This window comes from Pan paniscus, chromosome 7 (genome assembly GCF_029289425.2).
Source record: "Pan paniscus chromosome 7, NHGRI_mPanPan1-v2.0_pri, whole genome shotgun sequence".
In the NCBI taxonomy this organism is placed as follows: domain Eukaryota; kingdom Metazoa; phylum Chordata; class Mammalia; order Primates; family Hominidae; genus Pan; species Pan paniscus.
The window spans coordinates 31,947,718-31,966,759 of NC_073256.2; the positions used below are offsets into that span (position 1 = coordinate 31,947,718).

Genomic DNA, 19,042 nt, shown 5'->3' on the forward strand with positions numbered 1-19,042 from the left:
AGTTAAATATCAGAAGATATAGCTAAAATAATTTAAAGTATTATGATATTGTGTGCCATTTGCTAAGAAAGTCTTATCTCTGGATTTCAGAATTCATGCTAAAAATAATTTAAATTTTAAAATGTTCTACAGCAGGAATTTTAAGGTTAAGTTGATACATAAACACGGCTGCAGTTCTTCTGCAATATGTCTGGTGGGGCCAAACTATTCTTTTTGCCCCATTCCCCCTCACCACAGCATCCCCTCGCAATTACACAAACACCAGTCTCATGTACGTAGCAAAGAAAAGGTGCCAGTTTGGATATTTATCTTATGTCACCAATGTCAGCACAATTTCTACGAGATTCTTAGGTCAGTTCTTTCAGTTTCCTTTCCTTCCCTAACTCTCCTGGGGAATTCCTCACATTTGGAACAGGTATTCTTAGGAATTGTCTAAGCCATAGTTTTCCTAAAATGTTATCTGAATAGAAGTTTAAGATACATAAAATAACATATAAATAGCATTACATTAGTAAATGCACATAAATGGGGAATTCTCACTCAAATTCCCACTTTTCCTGAATCCCTCACTCACAGTACTTGGAAAGATGGCAACTTTTGTATTCATCCCATCAAATGCAGGTATCTTATTTTGTCCTTTGAGAATACATGTGATACATATATGTGTGTGTGTATATATAAAGCAGTCCTTTGAGAATACATGTGATACATATATGTGTGTGTATACATAAAGCAGTCCTTTGAGAATACATGTGATATATATATGTGTGTATACACACACATAGATACACATATGTATACAAATACATGCACACATAAATATGTATATGTAAACACACACATATGTATAAATGAACACGCTATTGACTTCTGGGTTGTGAGAGTGTGTGTGTGTATACACATATATATCGATATAAATAAATGAACGCATGATTGACTCTAGGATATTCTATTAAATATCCTGAATATTTAATGGAAGGGAAAATAAAGACATAACAGTACTGCCATTTTACTTTTCTTTTCTTACTTCTTCCTTAGATAGCTAGAATTACTTCTGGTTTCCCTTAGAGTTTTTCATCCTGATTAGCCATCCCATGTTAAATTTCTAGGTCGTGTTCTCCACCTACTGCTTTATACACATACACATACATGGACACACACACACAGACACATACACACACGTGTGTGTATATATATATATATATATATATATATACACATATATACACACAGAGAGACACATGCACCCAAATATATATGTGTGCATATGTATGTATATAAATATACACACACACTTACATAAAACAGCTATCGCATAGCATGTGCTTAGTCACTGTGGGAAGGAAGAGAAGATGTAAGGGAAATAATCTCATGTTAATTAAACGCAACTTAACAGTTTCTAAAATGCTCTCTCGGCATTTGAACGAAGAAGAAGACATCTCTACATTTGGCACATTTTGTTGCTACGTGGTGAGGGTCACCTTGGTAAGATGCATATGTTGGAAACCTGAACATCTGGTAATGATATGAAATCTTACTGTATCTTAGCCTACTCTTGAGGAGTCACACGTGTACATCGTATGTGCCCCCAAAACACTTACTGAATTGAATTAGGCAACTAGAAAAGACAATCAACAACCTGGAAACAGACATGATCACAGGAGCACAACTTAATATAGTTCTTCAACTCATGTCAAAGTAAATCTTCATTACAAAGAGCATTTGTGGAAGCCAAAATGAAACCCATTTTCTTAATGATAATGTCAAAGAACAAATTACCTAGCAAACTAAATTGTGTACATTTGGGCGCCTTCCCACTGCCACACAGCTCAGTGATAAATGAAGAGGAATGCTCTTTACGGCCAAACTGAATTGACATATGCTTAGGAGAAGCCAGAAAGCCCAGGGAAGATATTATGTTTCTTAATTCCTTTATGTAAATACACAAACAAATAGCAAAAACCGTAAGAGCACATTTCTAAAAAGCATTTCTATGAGTCTAGTCCAGACAGCCAACTTTCAGTAAAAAACAATTAGTGTTTTTCCTTTAAAATATTCATGTTATCTAATCTAAATTAGACAAGACTAGAATTAGACTGTGGGTGGATCAACATTTAATAACATGATGCAAGAATTTACCTCCATATGATTTCATGCAGATTCCCTTTCTTTAGTAGCAATATGTGTCTTAATCCCACACAAAATCATTATTCCTCTACTTTTACATACTTTGTTTAATGCTGGAATGTACTTGTTATACCTCATTACATGTTAGTGGAAAACATGAATCCCTGTTAAAAGTTTTATTGGCAAATTGCTTAATGGAGATTAAACTATTATATATGAAGTAGCTTCCCTGTCTTTAGGCTGTCTGGAAAGCATCAAAAACTACCAAATTAAAGAATAAGTCATCTATAATGAGCCAAGTAAGGGGAATAAGTAGTGTATCACTTTTTCCAAAAGACACATCCAACCTTCCATCAGGTTTAGTCTTTAGAAGAAAAATGAAGAAATAGGTACCCAGCTGAAAAATATTATTTTGTTGTTAACCCATTTTTAGGTATATCTGAATTTTTACTCAACTTAAAACATTTTTTTTTTCTCATTCTTAGCCCTCAGTGATTCAGGCAAATTTGAAAGTTAACTCTTTCAATCCACTAGAAGTCAGCTCATGAGAAAAGAGCAGGGTGTTGCAAAACTGCAGGCTATTATTTCAGCGGTGCTCTATTTTTACGTCCAGGTTGCTGCTATTTAATGTCGCTTCCAGTAGTGTCTAATTTTCTTGCAGAGAGGAGAGCAGATACTGGCAGTGTTTGAATTACCACCCACTTTATGGCTCAAGTCAGCCAGATTTGGAGATTCTCTTAACATTTTCTTAAGCAACCCTCATGTAATTTGAGGAAACTGGGAATATTTTATGATATTCTCCTGATATCACTGAGATCTTTCTGGGGATATTGGTTTCTAGGAGATCCCAGAATTAACAGAGCCATGTGGGACAATATTGCTTTATGGATGTAGTAACTTCTTTTTCTTTTTTTTTTTTTTTGAGACGGAGTCTCGCTCTGTCGCCCAGGCTGGAGTGCAGTGGCGCGATCTGGGCTCACTGCAAGCTCTGCCTCCCGAGTTCATGCCATTCCCCTGCTTCAGCCTCCTCAGTAACTGGGACTACAGGTGCCCATCACCAAGCCCGGCTAATTTTTTTGTATTTTTAGTAGAGACAGGGTTTCACTGTGTTAGCCAGGATGGTCTTGATCTCCTGACCTCGTTATCTGCCCACCTCGGCCTCCCAAAGTGCTGGGATTACAGGCGTGAGCCACCACGCCCGGCCAGATGTAGTAATTTCTAAGTATCTATGTTTTATTTGGATCTCCATGTTTTTTTTTTTTAAGTATGCAATCTTCTTAATAGTACTGTTTGATCCTATGCAGAATAATTTGGGCATTTACAAATACATTGTACCTTAGATTAATTCTGCAAATAAATTCATTAATGAATAATTATCTTCTTTGCCATAATATCTCTTTTCTGTAGAACCTCTTACAATAAAGAAAAGTATTGCCTTTCCTCTGATCTTGTTTCACTTGAAATTTTTCATGTAACAGGAAATAGTCTAGGGTTAAAGTTGATATTAAACGTGTGGCTGACCTTTTTATTATTGATGGCAAAGCAGTATGATTGAAATGTGGTTTGCTGTATTATAAAAAGATATTTTTATTCAACAAGGAACACTGATTATAATGTTTTATCATCATCATGGTGAGATGCGGTTTTGCTTTAAGTGCTCACTTTATTTTTAGCTTTGCTATCATTTCTAAGAACACTCCAACAGTAGACACAGTAATCACTCCGCGTAAATAACAGATATAGCTACATCAGCACAGGTGCTCAGATAGCAAGTTGACAGTAGGGAATTACATTTTTAGTCATTCCGTAAGCACAATTTTCACTGAAATCAGGAACAAGATGTCATTAGGAACGTAATTACTTCTGTTAGCTTGGTGTCCTACCTGGGGTCAATGTCTCTGCTATCAACTTTTGTCTTCCATACATCTCTATCATCTCATCTTAATTTTGTCATCTACCTATAAATGTTTGAGCTTATTTTTATCACCAAGTGTTTTTCTTAATACCTAAGAAATATTAAGTGCATTAGAAACTTATAAAGATAACTATAGTAAAAAAAATCCTTCAATTAATTAAGCACTTATTATGGGCCAAGTACTGTATTCGGTGTGTTACTTAGAAGCTATCTCCTTTAGCAGTAATGCAAATGTTGTAGGAAACAAATACCATTATTGCTCTAATTTGATAGGGAAGAATTTTGGCAGGACTGATTAACTAGCTCAGTGTCAAATACATACTGGTGGGCAGGAATTCTCTCCCATTTTTATGAGGATGTCTGTGAAATAACTTTTTTTTCCCCTGGTGATTAGGGTTGGTTACCTAAATTCTGTGTACCTCAGTTTTCTCAGTTCTGCAATGGGAATAATGAAAAAACTGTTGAGGGGAAAATGATAATGAGTTAATAACAATGAGATTATAATATATGTAGAACACTTAGTCCATGGCACGTTTCAAGCACTCACTAGATGTAAAGTGACTTGATCATGATGATGGTGATGGTGATGGTGATGATGACTCCTTTAGCTTTCAACTGACCTTAGCTGCAGAATCCAGGGCTGAGTATGAGCTGAAACTATCTCTTCTATATCCATGATATTTCAATATAGATGAGTGATTAGAACAAAATGTGAGTGAAACACAATTATTCTTTATTCTTTTTTTTTTTTTTTTTTCCTGAGATGAAGTTTTGCTCTTGTCGCCCAGTCTGGAGTGCGATGGCACAATTTTGGCTCACTGCAACCTTCACCTCCCAGATTCAAGTGATCTCCTGCCTCAGCCTCCTGAGCAGCTGGGATTACAGGTGCCTGCTACCATGCCCGGCTAAAGTTTTGTGTATTTTCTGTAGAGATGGGGTTTCACCATGTTGGTCAGGCTGGTCTCGAATTCTTGACCTCAGGTGATCTGACTGCCTTGGCCTCCCATATTCTTTCTTGATTAATTGACTTATGCCTTTTTAAACAAGGGTTTGTTGATTATACTGTATGCAAAACAATTTGCACACATGAAATCTAATCTAATGCCTAACATGACCTGGAAATCCCATACTTTACTAATAAAAAGCAGAAACTCAAAGTAGTTACGGGGCAAACATCAAATCACAGAGCGTCAAGTGGTAAAGAGGAAATCAGAGCCAGTTTTCTAACTTTGTCCATTATTTTTTTCGGTACACTACCCCATTTAAAATGTGGAAAATTCACTAGTGCTCTGTTCTCACTGGCCTCATGTAACTTTTAATTTCAAACCATTTCTGGATGCCTATGCTTCCTTCTGGTGCTTAATGAACTTGAAATGTCATCTAATGAGAGTGTTGTTAACCTCTGGCCCCAGGCTCTGATGACTCTTTCCAACCTCTTATTTTCCTTCCCCTTTAGAAATTATTATTCTATTATTACAGGATGTCTGGAAAATAAGAAAGAAGTCCAACTCCCACACATTACCATTCCTCAACCCTGGTTTTCCTTTCTTTTGTTTTCCTTCGCTTTTCCTTACATTCATTTCACAAACATTTATTGACAAATAAGTGTTGATAATTCCTGACAAGCTAGGTATTTTGCTAATTGCTGGGAATAAAAGAAACACTAATTGAGTATCTAAACCTGCTGTTTGATCTTCCTACTTCTTTTCTATCTCATTTCCATTAACAGGGCTGATTTTCTCTTTGAATTATTTGAATTGCATTGCTAAAACACTTTGTTATTTCAAGCTAATACAGAAACAACCTTTTCACACATACAATTGTCTTTTCCACCCATTTATCTCAATTAATGAGCAAGTTCATATGCATGCTGTTTACATTATCTTTCAGCTTTTTTTTTTTGGCATTTGAGTCACTGTTTAATCTTTTAAAGTTCATTTATATACTCTAATCCACTGAATCAAAATTAACAATCTTTTTTAACTGGGTCTCAAGATCCTAGTTTATTCATTATTATTCTGTTTAACTTTCTTAAAAATTAGCCCATTTATTTATCAAAACTCTGTAAACTATCAGTTGAAAGCCAAAACAGAACCATAGAAGTAAACACTGTATTTCTCTATCACACCAAAGTCAATCAAGAGTCATTCTTCTCTGTAACTCTGTTTGGTCTATGTTGTTTGTGCAAGGGGCTTATCTTTCGTGTGGGGAAAGCAGGCCCAATATTCACACTACTTCCCTCAAATTTGAAAGTTTTCAGTGTTCCCTTGTCCTCTTCCAATTCTCATGTGCAATTCTTGACATGTCTCTATTTTGATAATAAAATCCCTGATCTAGATCTTGGTCATTTGGAACTTTGCCATACTGTAATAGTTTTTAAAGAGTGATTCTCATTTTATAACGCTGACATCACTCATTTTTCAAGAGGAAACAAATAAAAAACAAACAAAAGACAAATTTCAAATGATCAATTTTTGACCTATTTTAAGCCTGTAAGATCTAAAACTCTATGAATAAGATTAAACCATCCCATAAGTATTTGTAGTGAGTTATATGGTATGCGTAGGTATAGACAGAGACAGAAAAAATTCTTTTTTTAAAATTATAATGTCCTTATGAAGAAAATGAAGTGATGTGCTATCTTTTACTAGGCCTTCTAGGAATCATGCAGTCAGCTATAAGGGCCACCACTTTACTGCACTTATTTCTCATTCCAATAATGTAGAGTGTGGTGACATTGAAAGGAAGTGTTGAATAGTGTCTCTTTTAAGTAGTAATAACATCAGGAAACTCAATCTGGTCATGAAAATGGAAAGAAAAAGTATCATGACACATTCTCTCTAAGGAAATGGCAGCTATTAGAAATGGAATGTGTTACGTTTATGAGAAAGGGTCTTGTCTGAGAAGGTATACTGCTTCAGCACACACAGCAACAAATATTGTCATATATGAAGTATGATGCAGATGAAATAGCCCACGCTCCCATTTTATACCACGTTGGTCAGACATTTATTTATATACTGTAAAAATTCTGCATTCTACAATTAAATGACTTTGTAGAAGGCTTAGAGTAGACATACAAATCAATTAAGGGATTGCAAACATGCTGGAGAAATGTAAACATATTTTTTATATGTCAACTTAGGCTTTTTATATATTTAGTGAAAAGACCCACATAGAACTTGAAATAAGCTACAGCAACAATGATTTAGGCTAGATAGAAGAAAGGATGTCTGGGGGGTTTGCTGTAAAATTGCCTCTGAAAGTCATTGGTTGGGACAGTTTCATTATGATCATTTGAGTACAAGGATACAAATTAGAAAAGCTGTTTTCTAGCTCTATTTTTAAAGAAACATCAGATTAAAATTAATATAATTATTAGCATATGGATTGATTTTCTTGACATAAACATCAAATATGATAAAATAGTCATAAAGCAAGTTACTACTGTAAAGTGTTTATTGAAGGCATACTGATTTGTTTTTTTTTAAGTTAGGTTTTTTTTTCCCACATAATTAACATTGGTGACAGTTTTACCCTTTTTTTTTTTTTTTAAATTAGAGGAACTACAAACTTCTGTCTGCAAAGCACCCTTCTACTGGACATGTTCATACTTCATTATGCATAATTATTATGGGAGGCAGGATGATGGGATAAAAAGATATCTGAATTATGAATCAGGGCACTGTGGTTCTGCTGTCATCCCTTCTACTAGCTAGAGGTGTGACCTTGGACAGGTCACTTTTAAATCCCATTTCTCAGCTTCTTGTAGACAACCTCAAGACATTGTTAGAGGAGACCATCTCTTATGTTCTTTCCTTCTCTGAAATTCCATTTGGAGATTTTAATTAAATCATAATTTAGATAAGTCAGTATTTTGTCTTCCACATATATAAAAAGTAGATTCTTTTTCTCATATTTAAGAAGTTTTAACACAAATTATCAGTGAATAGTTAAAATTTATCAATATAAGTTATTCTAGCATAAAATTTGAGAATAGCTAATATAGCAGATGGTCACCTTGTACTATATAAAAACTTATAATGAAAACAGTTACTTCATTTCTTATGATCCAACTGTCAAAATAGCTCTCCATCTTTCACTTAGTATATTTTGTATTCATCTAATAGATTTGAAAATGTACATGAATATTTCTTCCCTTTATGTAGCATTTTATTTCTATAAAATGATGAATTTTATTATAAATATTCAGAAATATAACAGTATCTTATGCATTATAAGTCCACACTTTTTCGGTCATTACTAAACTTCTTTTCTAATATATTGTACATTTAAACATTTAAGATTACCTTAAAGAGACTACAGTCAGGTGGATATGTAATTTTACGATTACATAAGTAAGGACACAAACAGTTTCCATATGACTGGAGTGATTTCTGGCTGCCTTAAAAGAGTTATAATGAATGTCAGTGTCACTGAGATTGACTTCAGTTATTCAAAATATTACACAAAATGTGACCGGAGCAAGCAGTGAATCCAGGAAAATTAATATAAACTAAATTCGATTCCGACATTTAAATTTCCAAAACTCAGATTAAATACTATTTAGGACAGAAATAATTCCTGAAATTTCACGTGTTTACTTTTTTTTTTTTAAATGAACCTTTTAAGCTGTACAGGAGAAGCTTGACATATGGTTGAAACTGGCTTGGGTAAAATAATAAGAAATTCAATCTTCGTAGTTTTAAATGAGACACAAAATACTCTTTGGAGACTGATTATTAAGCAAAAGTCACTCGGGTGCTTTCTACTCTCCCTGTTGGCAAAGGAAGGTAGGGGAGGAATTCATTTACACCTCACACTGATGTGTGAGAAAATGTATTTGTTTCACGTTATGCCAAGAAATAGGAAAACTGATCCGACAGCTCAATTAATAAATAAGTTAAACATAAAAAGGGATAAAAATAAAATCTTACTTTATGGAGGAAAAGAGTTAAATCTATATGGAGCCTGTTTTAGAACTGACAGTTTGCTAAAACGAATTGACTCACAATTTTCTACTTATCAAACATTTTCCACTTCTGATTTTATGGCTTTGCTCTAAAACCTAGGAAGTCACCAACTCCGTGCAAGATGCTAACATTTATCTCAATCTTTCTGCCTCTTCAAAGACCGCCTCAAAGCATAAAGATAGTCCATAGCGTCTTACCTAGACAACGAGGAGCTGAAACGCCAAGGCATGACACTGCTCAACACTCAGGCTAGGAAAGAAGTCCGTCCCCGTTAGTTTCTCCAAAATCTAAGTTCCCATTTCGTGGTTGAGATCATGGCTCTATTCTGAGCAGTTTCACGCAGTGTGTGAGTCTAACAAAAACACTCTCTGCAGCTGGAGGGAGCCTTAGCTAAGGCAGGATCCTGTCAAGGCATTCCTAGTGACTTCTGTCTACTAAATTCAGACTGAGGTTTTGCAAAAGGGGCCTCCACAACCAGGCCCAGATTGCCTGGAAAGTATTTCCTGCCTCTGAGGAGTGTGCATGCTAGAAAGGCTGTACGAAAAGAGGGGAGGAGGGGACAGCCCAGCCGCCTGGGCGTTTTAGGAGTTCTGATTTTACACAGAACTCAAGTGAGTTTTGTCAAAGCTCTTGAGGTGATTAGCTGGAGAGTCATAAAGTCCTAGAGCTTTTTCTATCCCACACTGCTCATGAAAAAAGAAAGAAAGAAAGAAAACATAGTTTTCTCTCTATCCACAACCTTTCCACTATATTAAATGTATATGCACAGCTTAATCAAAATGCCTGTGCTTGCTCTCATTTCAAAAGATCTTTTAAGAGAGCAAGATGAATTTAGCCTTAATACCATAATTCTTCTAAATGGCAAAAACTTTTCTGAACATGACTTAAAATTGGAAATGCTGCAGCTTTTCATTCTGTCCCTGAGACCATCTGTAAGTAAAATCCCAAGCATCCAGTTAATAGAACGATTTCTTCCAGATCTCTCTGATCACAAGAATCCTTCACAGAATTAAAATAGTTTGTGTTATGGCAAATGCAGCAGCGCATTACCTCTAGTCAGAATCCTCCAGTTACAAAAATCCAGTGCTGGAGCAGAAGACAGGCTCCATCTTGATCGTATTAGAGTCTTGCTGACATTAAACACTTACAACTGCTTCCATCTAGCATGGCAGCGTTCCTGAATCACATCTCTAAAGCCGCTCATGGTATCTGCATCCTTCGTCCGTCACAAATTTTGTGAACTATCATCTGTTTATCTTTTCTGCTTTCTTGTGCCTCCCTTGAATGACTTCCTCCTAGCTGCTCCAGGCTGGGAATTTGGACTACCATTTGGTTTTGATTAAAACCAGACAGGCAACTCTGGAGAATTTAGGGAATAAGCTAATGGAAACTGCAAGTATGGTTTTAATTAGTGCATCAATTAATAATAGATGTTAGCTCGTCTTATAATAAGATATCACAAATACAAACACAGAGGAAGCTGAAGTCGTTTCAGGAAAGAAGTTACACCAATTTTCCTTCCTTTATGACCCAGAATCCTCTTTAGAGAATGTGGAAGGAAAGAAGAGGGAGGTGGTTTTGGGACATCCAGGCTGTGGAGAGGCCAGTAGAGCAGCTTCATTGTTTATACCAGGAAAGCAGGAAACAGCATCTCTGACTTTAATTATCTTGCTTGGTGGAAATGGCTCAGTCATGTCTCCCTTCTACTTTATTTACAATCAATGGATTTTGCTACTATTTATGACTCAAGCATTTTTTTGGGGGGGACTGATGATCAGATTAATTATTAGGTCTATCTGCTTCTTGCAAATTTCTAGAAGCTTTCAATAATAAGAAGTGCAAGAATAATTCCAGTTGGATGTGATAAAATGAGTAACATATCAAGAGGTAAAAGACATCTTAAACTTGTTGGCCCTAAGATCTATCCTGTTCTTCTCTGAAATTGTAAGTAGTTTTCATTGTTCACTGTTATTCTCCATCCCTGTATATGACAAGGGCTATCTTGTAGTACTTTCTGATAATATTGGGTAGGTGATAACTCAAAGATGCACAAGGTTCTAACTACTATTTTTTTCCTTATTAGGTAGCTAAAATCTCTCAAAGTTAATGCAAATCATGAACCATATTAGACCCATGTTAGATGGCAAGAATGACTTATACTGTGCATGAGTTTGAAGATGAGAAGTAGTCAAATAAAAACATTTGGTCAGAAGCAGTTTTAAAAGTTTAGATCAAAGTCTTATTGACTAAAAACATGAGCATTTAGGTTTCTTTAATTTAATCTTCAACCGTAGGCCAAGAAAGAAGTCTGTTCTTCCATAAATTCTTTAAAAAGTATTTATATTCATATTCAAAGTGTTTCTACTGACACTATGCCTATTTAATCTTTCCAACAATTTTGCGTGTATTCTTATGTTTTATTTTACAAATAAAGTATTGAGAAGCAATTTTCTCACAGTCAAATGATACAAAGTGCCCAGGTCCACACTGGAACTCAGATCTTCTAGCTCCAAGCTTTGTGCTTTAATTTTTTCTCCATAAACTGCCTTCCTTGACTTCCATTTAATTTCTTTATTAAATTGGGAAGACTTCTTAAACTCTAATAGTTTCTCTTTAAAAATAGAGAGAATTTCACATAACTTATATATTGGAAAGCAGGATGAAATTTATATGCAGAAATATTTGTGTATTTATGTTTATTTCCCTAAGAAAAACACTGGAGAAGAAAGGAATGAGAATTGATATTATGTCTTTCCTAATATAACTTGATATCTCTATCTCTGTCACTGCCTTTAGTACTGATATACAGTGGTTACTCAATTTTATATCAGCATCATGCTAATTCTTAGCTACATTTTGTTCATGAATACTGTACCCCGCGCCATATACTTTAGTTTTGTTTCTATTTCTATTGGCTTGAGAAAACAAGAAAACTCTGTTCACAAATGCCTTTTAGATATCTAGAAACTCTTGTTAGTAAGTTTCTCATAAACATACCCTTTTCTACACAAAAAATACATTATGTTTTCTTCTATTAATTGGATTACTTCCCAAATCTTTAATTACTTATATTTATTTTTCATTGTTGAGTTGCTTGATTCCAAACAATTCTCAGATCTTATAGTCTTATAAAGGCTTTACCAAATATGAGTGTAAAGATTAATAGTGAGAAAACTTCCTAAGTACTTAATAGTGTGTCAGGAACACTGAAGGAGTTCAAAATATTTGTCCCCTTCTTTCTACTTGCAAATCTAAATACCAACTTCCTTAAATGTTTGACTGTTACTCTGTACTGGATCAGCTAATCAAATAAGGGGACAGAGAGAGTTAAGAACTTGAAAACAAAGTATCAGGATAGGAGTCTGCTCCAAAACTAACAGCCTTTGTGACCTGTGTGAGTTACCTAACCGGGGTGAGGATGTCTTAGCTTCCATAACTAAGAACTGTCACAATGCAAAAAGCTAGTCCATATAAAGCCATTAGCTAGAATTATTTTTACCGCTTAAATTATTGCCTTTTTTAATGTTTACATCTCTCTTTCAGGTATTTTTAGAATCTTTCTCTCTCTTCTATTGAACTCCAAGTTAAATGTATACATGTGAAACCGTTATAGTGGTGGAACAATTAAGTACTCTGTGGAAAGAAGAATAGCAGGAGGTGGATTAAATGGTATTTTAAAGATCACTTTTCTTTTTTTTTTTTGTTTTTGTTTTTGTTTTTGAGACAGAGTCTGGCTCTGTTGCCCAGGCTGGAGTGCAGTGGTGGTGATCCCGGCTCAAGGCAACCTCCGCCTCCTAGGTTCAAGCAAATCTCCTGCCTCCGTCTCCTGACTAGCTGGGATTACAGATGCACACCACCACACTTGGCTAATTTCTGTATTTTTAGTAGAGACAGGGTTTCATCGTGTTGGCCAGGGTGGTCTTAAACTCCTGACCTCAAGTGATCTGCCTGCCTCGGCCTCCCAAAGTGCTTGGTTTAGAGGCGTGAGCCACTGTGCCTGGCCTAAAGATCTCTTTTCTACTTAGGTACTTTTACCTAAACAATAAACATGAGCTACGATCATTTATCTAGTCATTCCCCAATCATTTTCAGGAAAGTTGAATCTGGACTTCTGTACAGAATTATTCAGTGTCTCTCATGCAGTTCAAGAACATTTTATGTAAAGCAAGATCTATCCTTTGAAAACAGTGTTTTACTCTTTTATGAAATAAGTAGCAACATCATTAATTCAGTCACATTAGACATTTGTGATATTATGCGTGGAAGTCAGCTTTTAGGTTTTCCATTTTTGTTCATGAATAGGTTTATAATAGCAATGAACTTGAAATTAATATGTAAAGAGAATAAATACCTTTAAAGTATTTTGAAATATCTACATGCATACGGTTAGTGTAATAAATGTAAGAACACTTTGTCCATGAAAATTATTCCTCTAAAAATCTCTAACAATTTGCTTGTAATTTATTGAAGTTTCTGTATTGGAAACAATAAAAGTAGAATTTATCAGATTTTCTAATTTATTTTTTCAGTAAGTTTTACATGTGTTTTCTTTTTTAAAAAATATATTATCAAGAATTTTTTTATTTATTTACCTTTTTTTATTATACTATAAGTTCTAGGGTACATGTGCACAACATGCAGGTTTGTTACATATGTATACATGTGCCATGTTGGTGTGCTGCACCCATTAACTCGTTATTTAAATTAGGTATATCTCCTAATGCTATCCCTCCCCCCTCCCCAGATGTAGTCTCGCTCTGTCGCCCAGGCTGGAGTGCAGTGGTGCAATCTCGGCTCACTGCAAGCTCCGCCTCCTGGGTTCACGCCATTCTCCTGCCTCAGCCTCCCAAGTAGCTGGGACTGCTGGCACCCGCCACCATGCCCAGCTAATTTTTTTGTATTTTTAGTAGAGACAGGGTTTCACCGTGTTAGCCAGGATGGTCTTGATCTCCTGACCCTGTGATCTGCCCGCCTTGGCCTCCCAAAGTGCTAGGATTACAGGTGTGAGCCGCCGCTCCTGGCTCATGTGTTTTCTTTAAATAAGTTCACTTTGGTAGACACATCCAGACCAAGAAAAACCATATAATTTGTAGTTTATATTCAATAAGCATCATGCGCATTATTAGTTTTTTGATCAATTTTGTCACAATTTTGACACCCAACTTGGTAACCATGTAGTATTTACCTGAAAGCACACATTAAAGGAACACACTTAAGTTTGGTCTTAAATTATCAAAAGTAGCAAAATCATATAAGCTCTCCAAAACCATTGATTCCTGCTTTTTGGACTACTGATGTTCATTATCCCACTTCATTGAAAATTATTACAGTTCAAGAATAGATATGAAAACAAAGTTATCTTGATAAATTTACAAGAAAAAAACAACCCCATCAAACAACGGGCAAAAGATATGAACAGACACTTCTCAAAAGAAGACGTTTATGTACCAACAGACATATGAAAAAAATGCTCATCATCTCTGGTCATTAGAGAAATGCAAATCAAAACCACAACGAGATACCATTTCATGCCAGTTAGAATGGCAAACATTAAAACGTCAGGAAACAACAGATGCTGGAGAGGATGTGGAGAAATAGGAACACTTTTACACCGTTGGTGGGAGTGTGAATTAGTTCAATCATTATGTAAGACAGTGTGGCGATTCCTCAAGGATCTACAACTAGAAGTACCATTTGACCCTGCAATCCCATTACTGGGCATATACCCAAAGGATTATAAATCATTCTACGATAGAGACACATGCACACATATGTTCATTGTGGCACTATTCACAATAGCAAAGACTTGGAACCAACCCAAATATCCATCAGTGATAGACTGGATTAAGAAAATGTGGCACATATACACCATGGAATACTATGCAGCCATAAAAGAGGAAGAGTTCATGCCCTTTGCGGGGACATGGATGAAGCTGGAAACCATCATTCTCAGCAAAGTATCACAAGATCCGAAAATCAAATACCGCATGTTCTCACCCATAAGTGGGAGTTGAACAGTGGGAACTCACGGACACAGGGAGGGGAACATCACACACTGGAGCCTGTAGGGGGGTGGGGGCTAGGGGAGGGATAACATTAGGAGAAATACCTAACGTAGGTGATGGGTTGATGGGTGCAGCAAACCACCATGGCACATGTATACCTATATAACAAAACTGCATGTTCTGCAAATGTAACCCAGAACTTAAAGTATAATTAAAAAAAGAAAAAAGAAACTTAGCAAATAAAAAAAATATTGACACAGACAAGAGGGCACATATGTCTTAGAAGCGAATGAGTCTTCCTGCCTGTCCTGTAGGGCTAGGGTACCATCAGAAACTCAAAGATTCCCAGCCATGCAAGATTTTGTTTAGAGAGGTCTGTGTGTGCCCTGCCCGTAGAGGCTGAGGCTCTTCCTCTGTCAAAGCTTCCTTTTTATGTGAATACTTAAGCTGACATCACCATGTACCACCCTCCAGTGACCACCGTTGTTACATTACACCATAATATTCTCTGAAATCCTCAATTCATGGCCAAAAAAAGGGTCCATATATCTTTAGTCTGTTCAAGAAATGTTCCCATCTCTTGCCTGATTGCCCAGCCCATGAGTGATAGACTGGTTAAAGAAAACGTGGTCCATATACACCATGGAATACTTTGCAGCCATAAAAAGGAACAAGATCATGTCCGTTGCAGGGACATGGGTGGAGCTGGAAGCCATAATCCTCAGCAAACTAACACAGAAACAGGAAACCAAACACTGCATGTTCTTACTCATAAAAGGGAGCTGAACAATGAAAGAACATGGACACAGGGAGGGGAACATCACCCACTGGGGCCTGTTGGAGGGGCTGGGGGAGGGAGAGCATCAGGGTAAATAGCTAATGCACGTGGGGCTTAATACCTAGGTTATGGGTAGATAGGTGTGACAAACCACCGTGGCACACATTTACCTATGTAACAAACCTACACATTCTGCACATGTATCCCAGAACTTAAAATTAAAAAAAAAAGAAGTTCCCTTGCCATGGTTGGCTTAGAGCCCACAGTCTTCAGCTTCTTTTATAAGTCTTTCAAATGGGGCCACACATTCTCTCCTACACCCTCTGCTCCCCTGGGATAGAAGGTGCAACTGCCTGTCTTCAGTCCCCTCAAAATATGTCCAGATTCCTACTCCTCAGTAAAAGCTCTGCTCTGGTTAAATCTCTGCCTTCTGAGATTCATTCTAACTAGTTCCTCATCCCATACTTCACAATGCAGCACTGTGCAACATTCTCAGCCCACCATTTGGGGGAGTGAAGCAGGTATGAAATGTGACAAAGGCTCGTGTCCTTGAAACAATATTTGTTCCAATTTCTGTTAAAGTACAAATATGCCTGTTCTGTCTTTCCCTTTCAAATGGAACCATTTGAGAACCTCAGTACACATACCAAGTGAAAATGCTTCATATCCATCCACACATTCAAGTGATATTAACTGTGTATTACTATGTTCATAACACCAGTCTATGTGTATTGTCAATGCAGTACCCACATTCAACATGTGTCATATCAGAGCTGCACCTTTTTCTTCCCAGGTGAGGCCCACAAATGGTTCCATTTGAAAGGAAAGATGGAAAAGGGTACATTTGTACTTTAACAGAAATTGGAAGAGATATTTTTTCAAGCCTTTGTCAGAACTTTATACCTACGACTTCCACCCCCTCCAAAAGGTGGGATGAGAATGTTTCCTGGTACTGCACAGTGGGGTATGGCATCAGGAGCTGCTGAGAATGAATCTCAAAGGGCAGAGATTTAACCAGAAAAGAGCTTTTACAATGGAGAAGAAATCTGGGATGCCTCGTTAAATACAATCTTACAAACAATGGAACGATTTTGGCCTCATGTAGCTTAAATGGGGGGTACGGAATTGGTAATCAAGAATAAACATAAGTCTGGGAGCGGTGGTTCAGGCCTGTAATCCCAGCACTTTGGGAGGCTGAGGCGGTAAGATCACCTGAGGTCAGGAGTTCAAGAACCAGCCTGGCCAACATGGTGAGACCCTGTGTCTATTAAAAATGCAAAAATTAGCTGGGCATGGTGGTGGGTGCCTGTAATCCCATTTACTCGGGTGGCTGAGGCAGGAGAATCGCTTGAACCCGGGAGACAGAGGTTGAAGTGAGCCCAGATTGTGCCATTGTACTCCAGCCTGGGCGACAAGAGCAAAATTCAGTCTCAAAAATAAATAAATAAACAAATAAATAAATATAAAAATAAAGAAAATAAGTAAATTATGTAGTATTATGTAGTATATGGACAATTGCTAGTGAAAACAGAAAATGCAGAGCATGCTAAGGAGGGTGTGGAATGAGGATTGAGGGGCAATCATGTTATATAATTAAATAAGAAACACCAGAGTAAGTCTCACTGCAAAGGTGGCTTATCAGTAATGACTTAAAAAAAGGTGAGAGAGATGACCATATAGATATCTTGGGTCACAGAGTTCCAGGTAGAATGAACAGATAGTGCACAGTCCTAAGGAAGCGTGTGCCTGGCAGTTTCCAGAAATAGCAAGGAATTAATGTGGCTAAAATGGAAGGAGAGAGAGAGGGAGAATATCTCAAGTTGTTAAGGAAAGAAGGTTAGGTAGTGTCTTGTAAGTAAGCAGTTTCAATTTCATTCAGTGAAAGGTAGAGCCCTGGAAAGATTTTGATCAGAGATGTGGCAAGATCTACTTTACATTTTAATAAAATTAGTTGAAAAGAATTTTGAGCCAAAGTAGGGAGACCAGGTCAATGTGGTAATCCAGGTAAGAGACAATGGATAGTGGCTCATGTGAAGGTAATGAGAAATATCAGATTTGAAGCTGTTGTTGTGGTTCATGCTACCAATATTTTTTTAAGAATTAAATTTGCTGTATAAGAAGAAAAGAAGAGTCAAAAACGCTTTATGAGCAACTGAAAGATGGAGTCATCATCAACTGAAAAAGGAAATCCTAGAGATAAAGCAAGTCTTGTGAGACAGAGTTCAGAATTTTAGTTTTGGGCATGCTGTGTTTGAGATGTCTATTAGAAATTTCTAGAAGTGTTAAAGAGGCAGTTGGACATATGAATTCAAGTTTGGAAAAGAGATCTGGGCTAGACAAATACATTTGGGAATCTCAAACGTATTTGCAATTTAAAGTACAAAATTAGATGAGATTGACAAGAGGGTGTGTAAATAAAATAAGAAGACAAATACCTAATTGGCTATTAGATTTAAGAAAGCAGAGGTCACTCTTGATATTGAAAGGAACAAGTTCAAAGAATGATATGGAAAAAATTAGCATGGTTTAGAAGAAAATTGAAAGCCAAGATTGGAGACACAAATAAAGGAGAGAAAATACATGACGTGGTAACTATCTGGGACCATGAGATGTTTTATTAGGATGGAAGAATAACAGTATATTTGCAAAATTTTGTTCTGTTCTTTTTTTTTTAAATTAATATGGTATGTTCCCAAGGGGGAGGGGAGAAAGTATAGAAATGTTGAAGAGTGAGGAGAGTATAGAAATGTTGAAGTGCATTATTAAGTAGGAGAGAGGGGATGGGATCTAATGCAAAGGGACTGATTTCACTTGGGAGTGTGAGGCATGTGAAAATGTCAGTGGATATTAGATATCATGATTCAGTCACTCAGCTAATCTCAGCTAGCCACCATCACAGTTGTTACCTATTCTATTTATTATTATTATTATTATTATTATTATTGAGTCAGAATCTCACTCTGTTGCCCAGGCTGGAGTGCAGTGGCGCAATCTGGGCTCACTGCAATCTCTGCCTTCAGGGTTCAAGTAATTCTCCTGCCTCAGCCTCCTGAGTAGCTGGGATTACAGGTACCCACCACCATACCAAGCTAATTTTTGTATTTTTAGTAGAGATGGGGTTTTGCCATCTTGGCCAGGCTGATCTCCAGCTCCTGACCTCAAGTGATCTACCTGCCTCAGCCTCCCAAAGTGCTGGTATTACAGGCGTGAGCTATCTATTCTATTAAAACAAATTGTTTTTGTT

The 19,042-nt window shown here is 36.6% G+C and overlaps 1 protein-coding gene across 6 annotated transcripts in view; it reads right to left on the reverse strand.

The window, feature by feature from the left end:
• DLC1 (DLC1 Rho GTPase activating protein) overlaps positions 1 to 19,042 on the reverse strand; it is a 527,425-nt gene that overhangs the window by 428,691 nt on the left and 79,692 nt on the right. For 2 of the 6 annotated variants that reach the window (XM_063606660.1, XM_063606662.1), the window contains exon 1: positions 10,066 to 10,346. The exons of 1 other annotated variant lie outside the window; for it this stretch is intronic. The gene's annotated coding sequence lies outside the window, so the exon portion shown is untranslated. Of the gene's footprint in view, positions 1 to 9,212; positions 10,357 to 19,042 lie in introns of those variants that run through there. 3 more of the 6 variants (XM_063606661.1, XM_063606663.1, XM_034965672.3) reach the window with 2 other exon arrangements.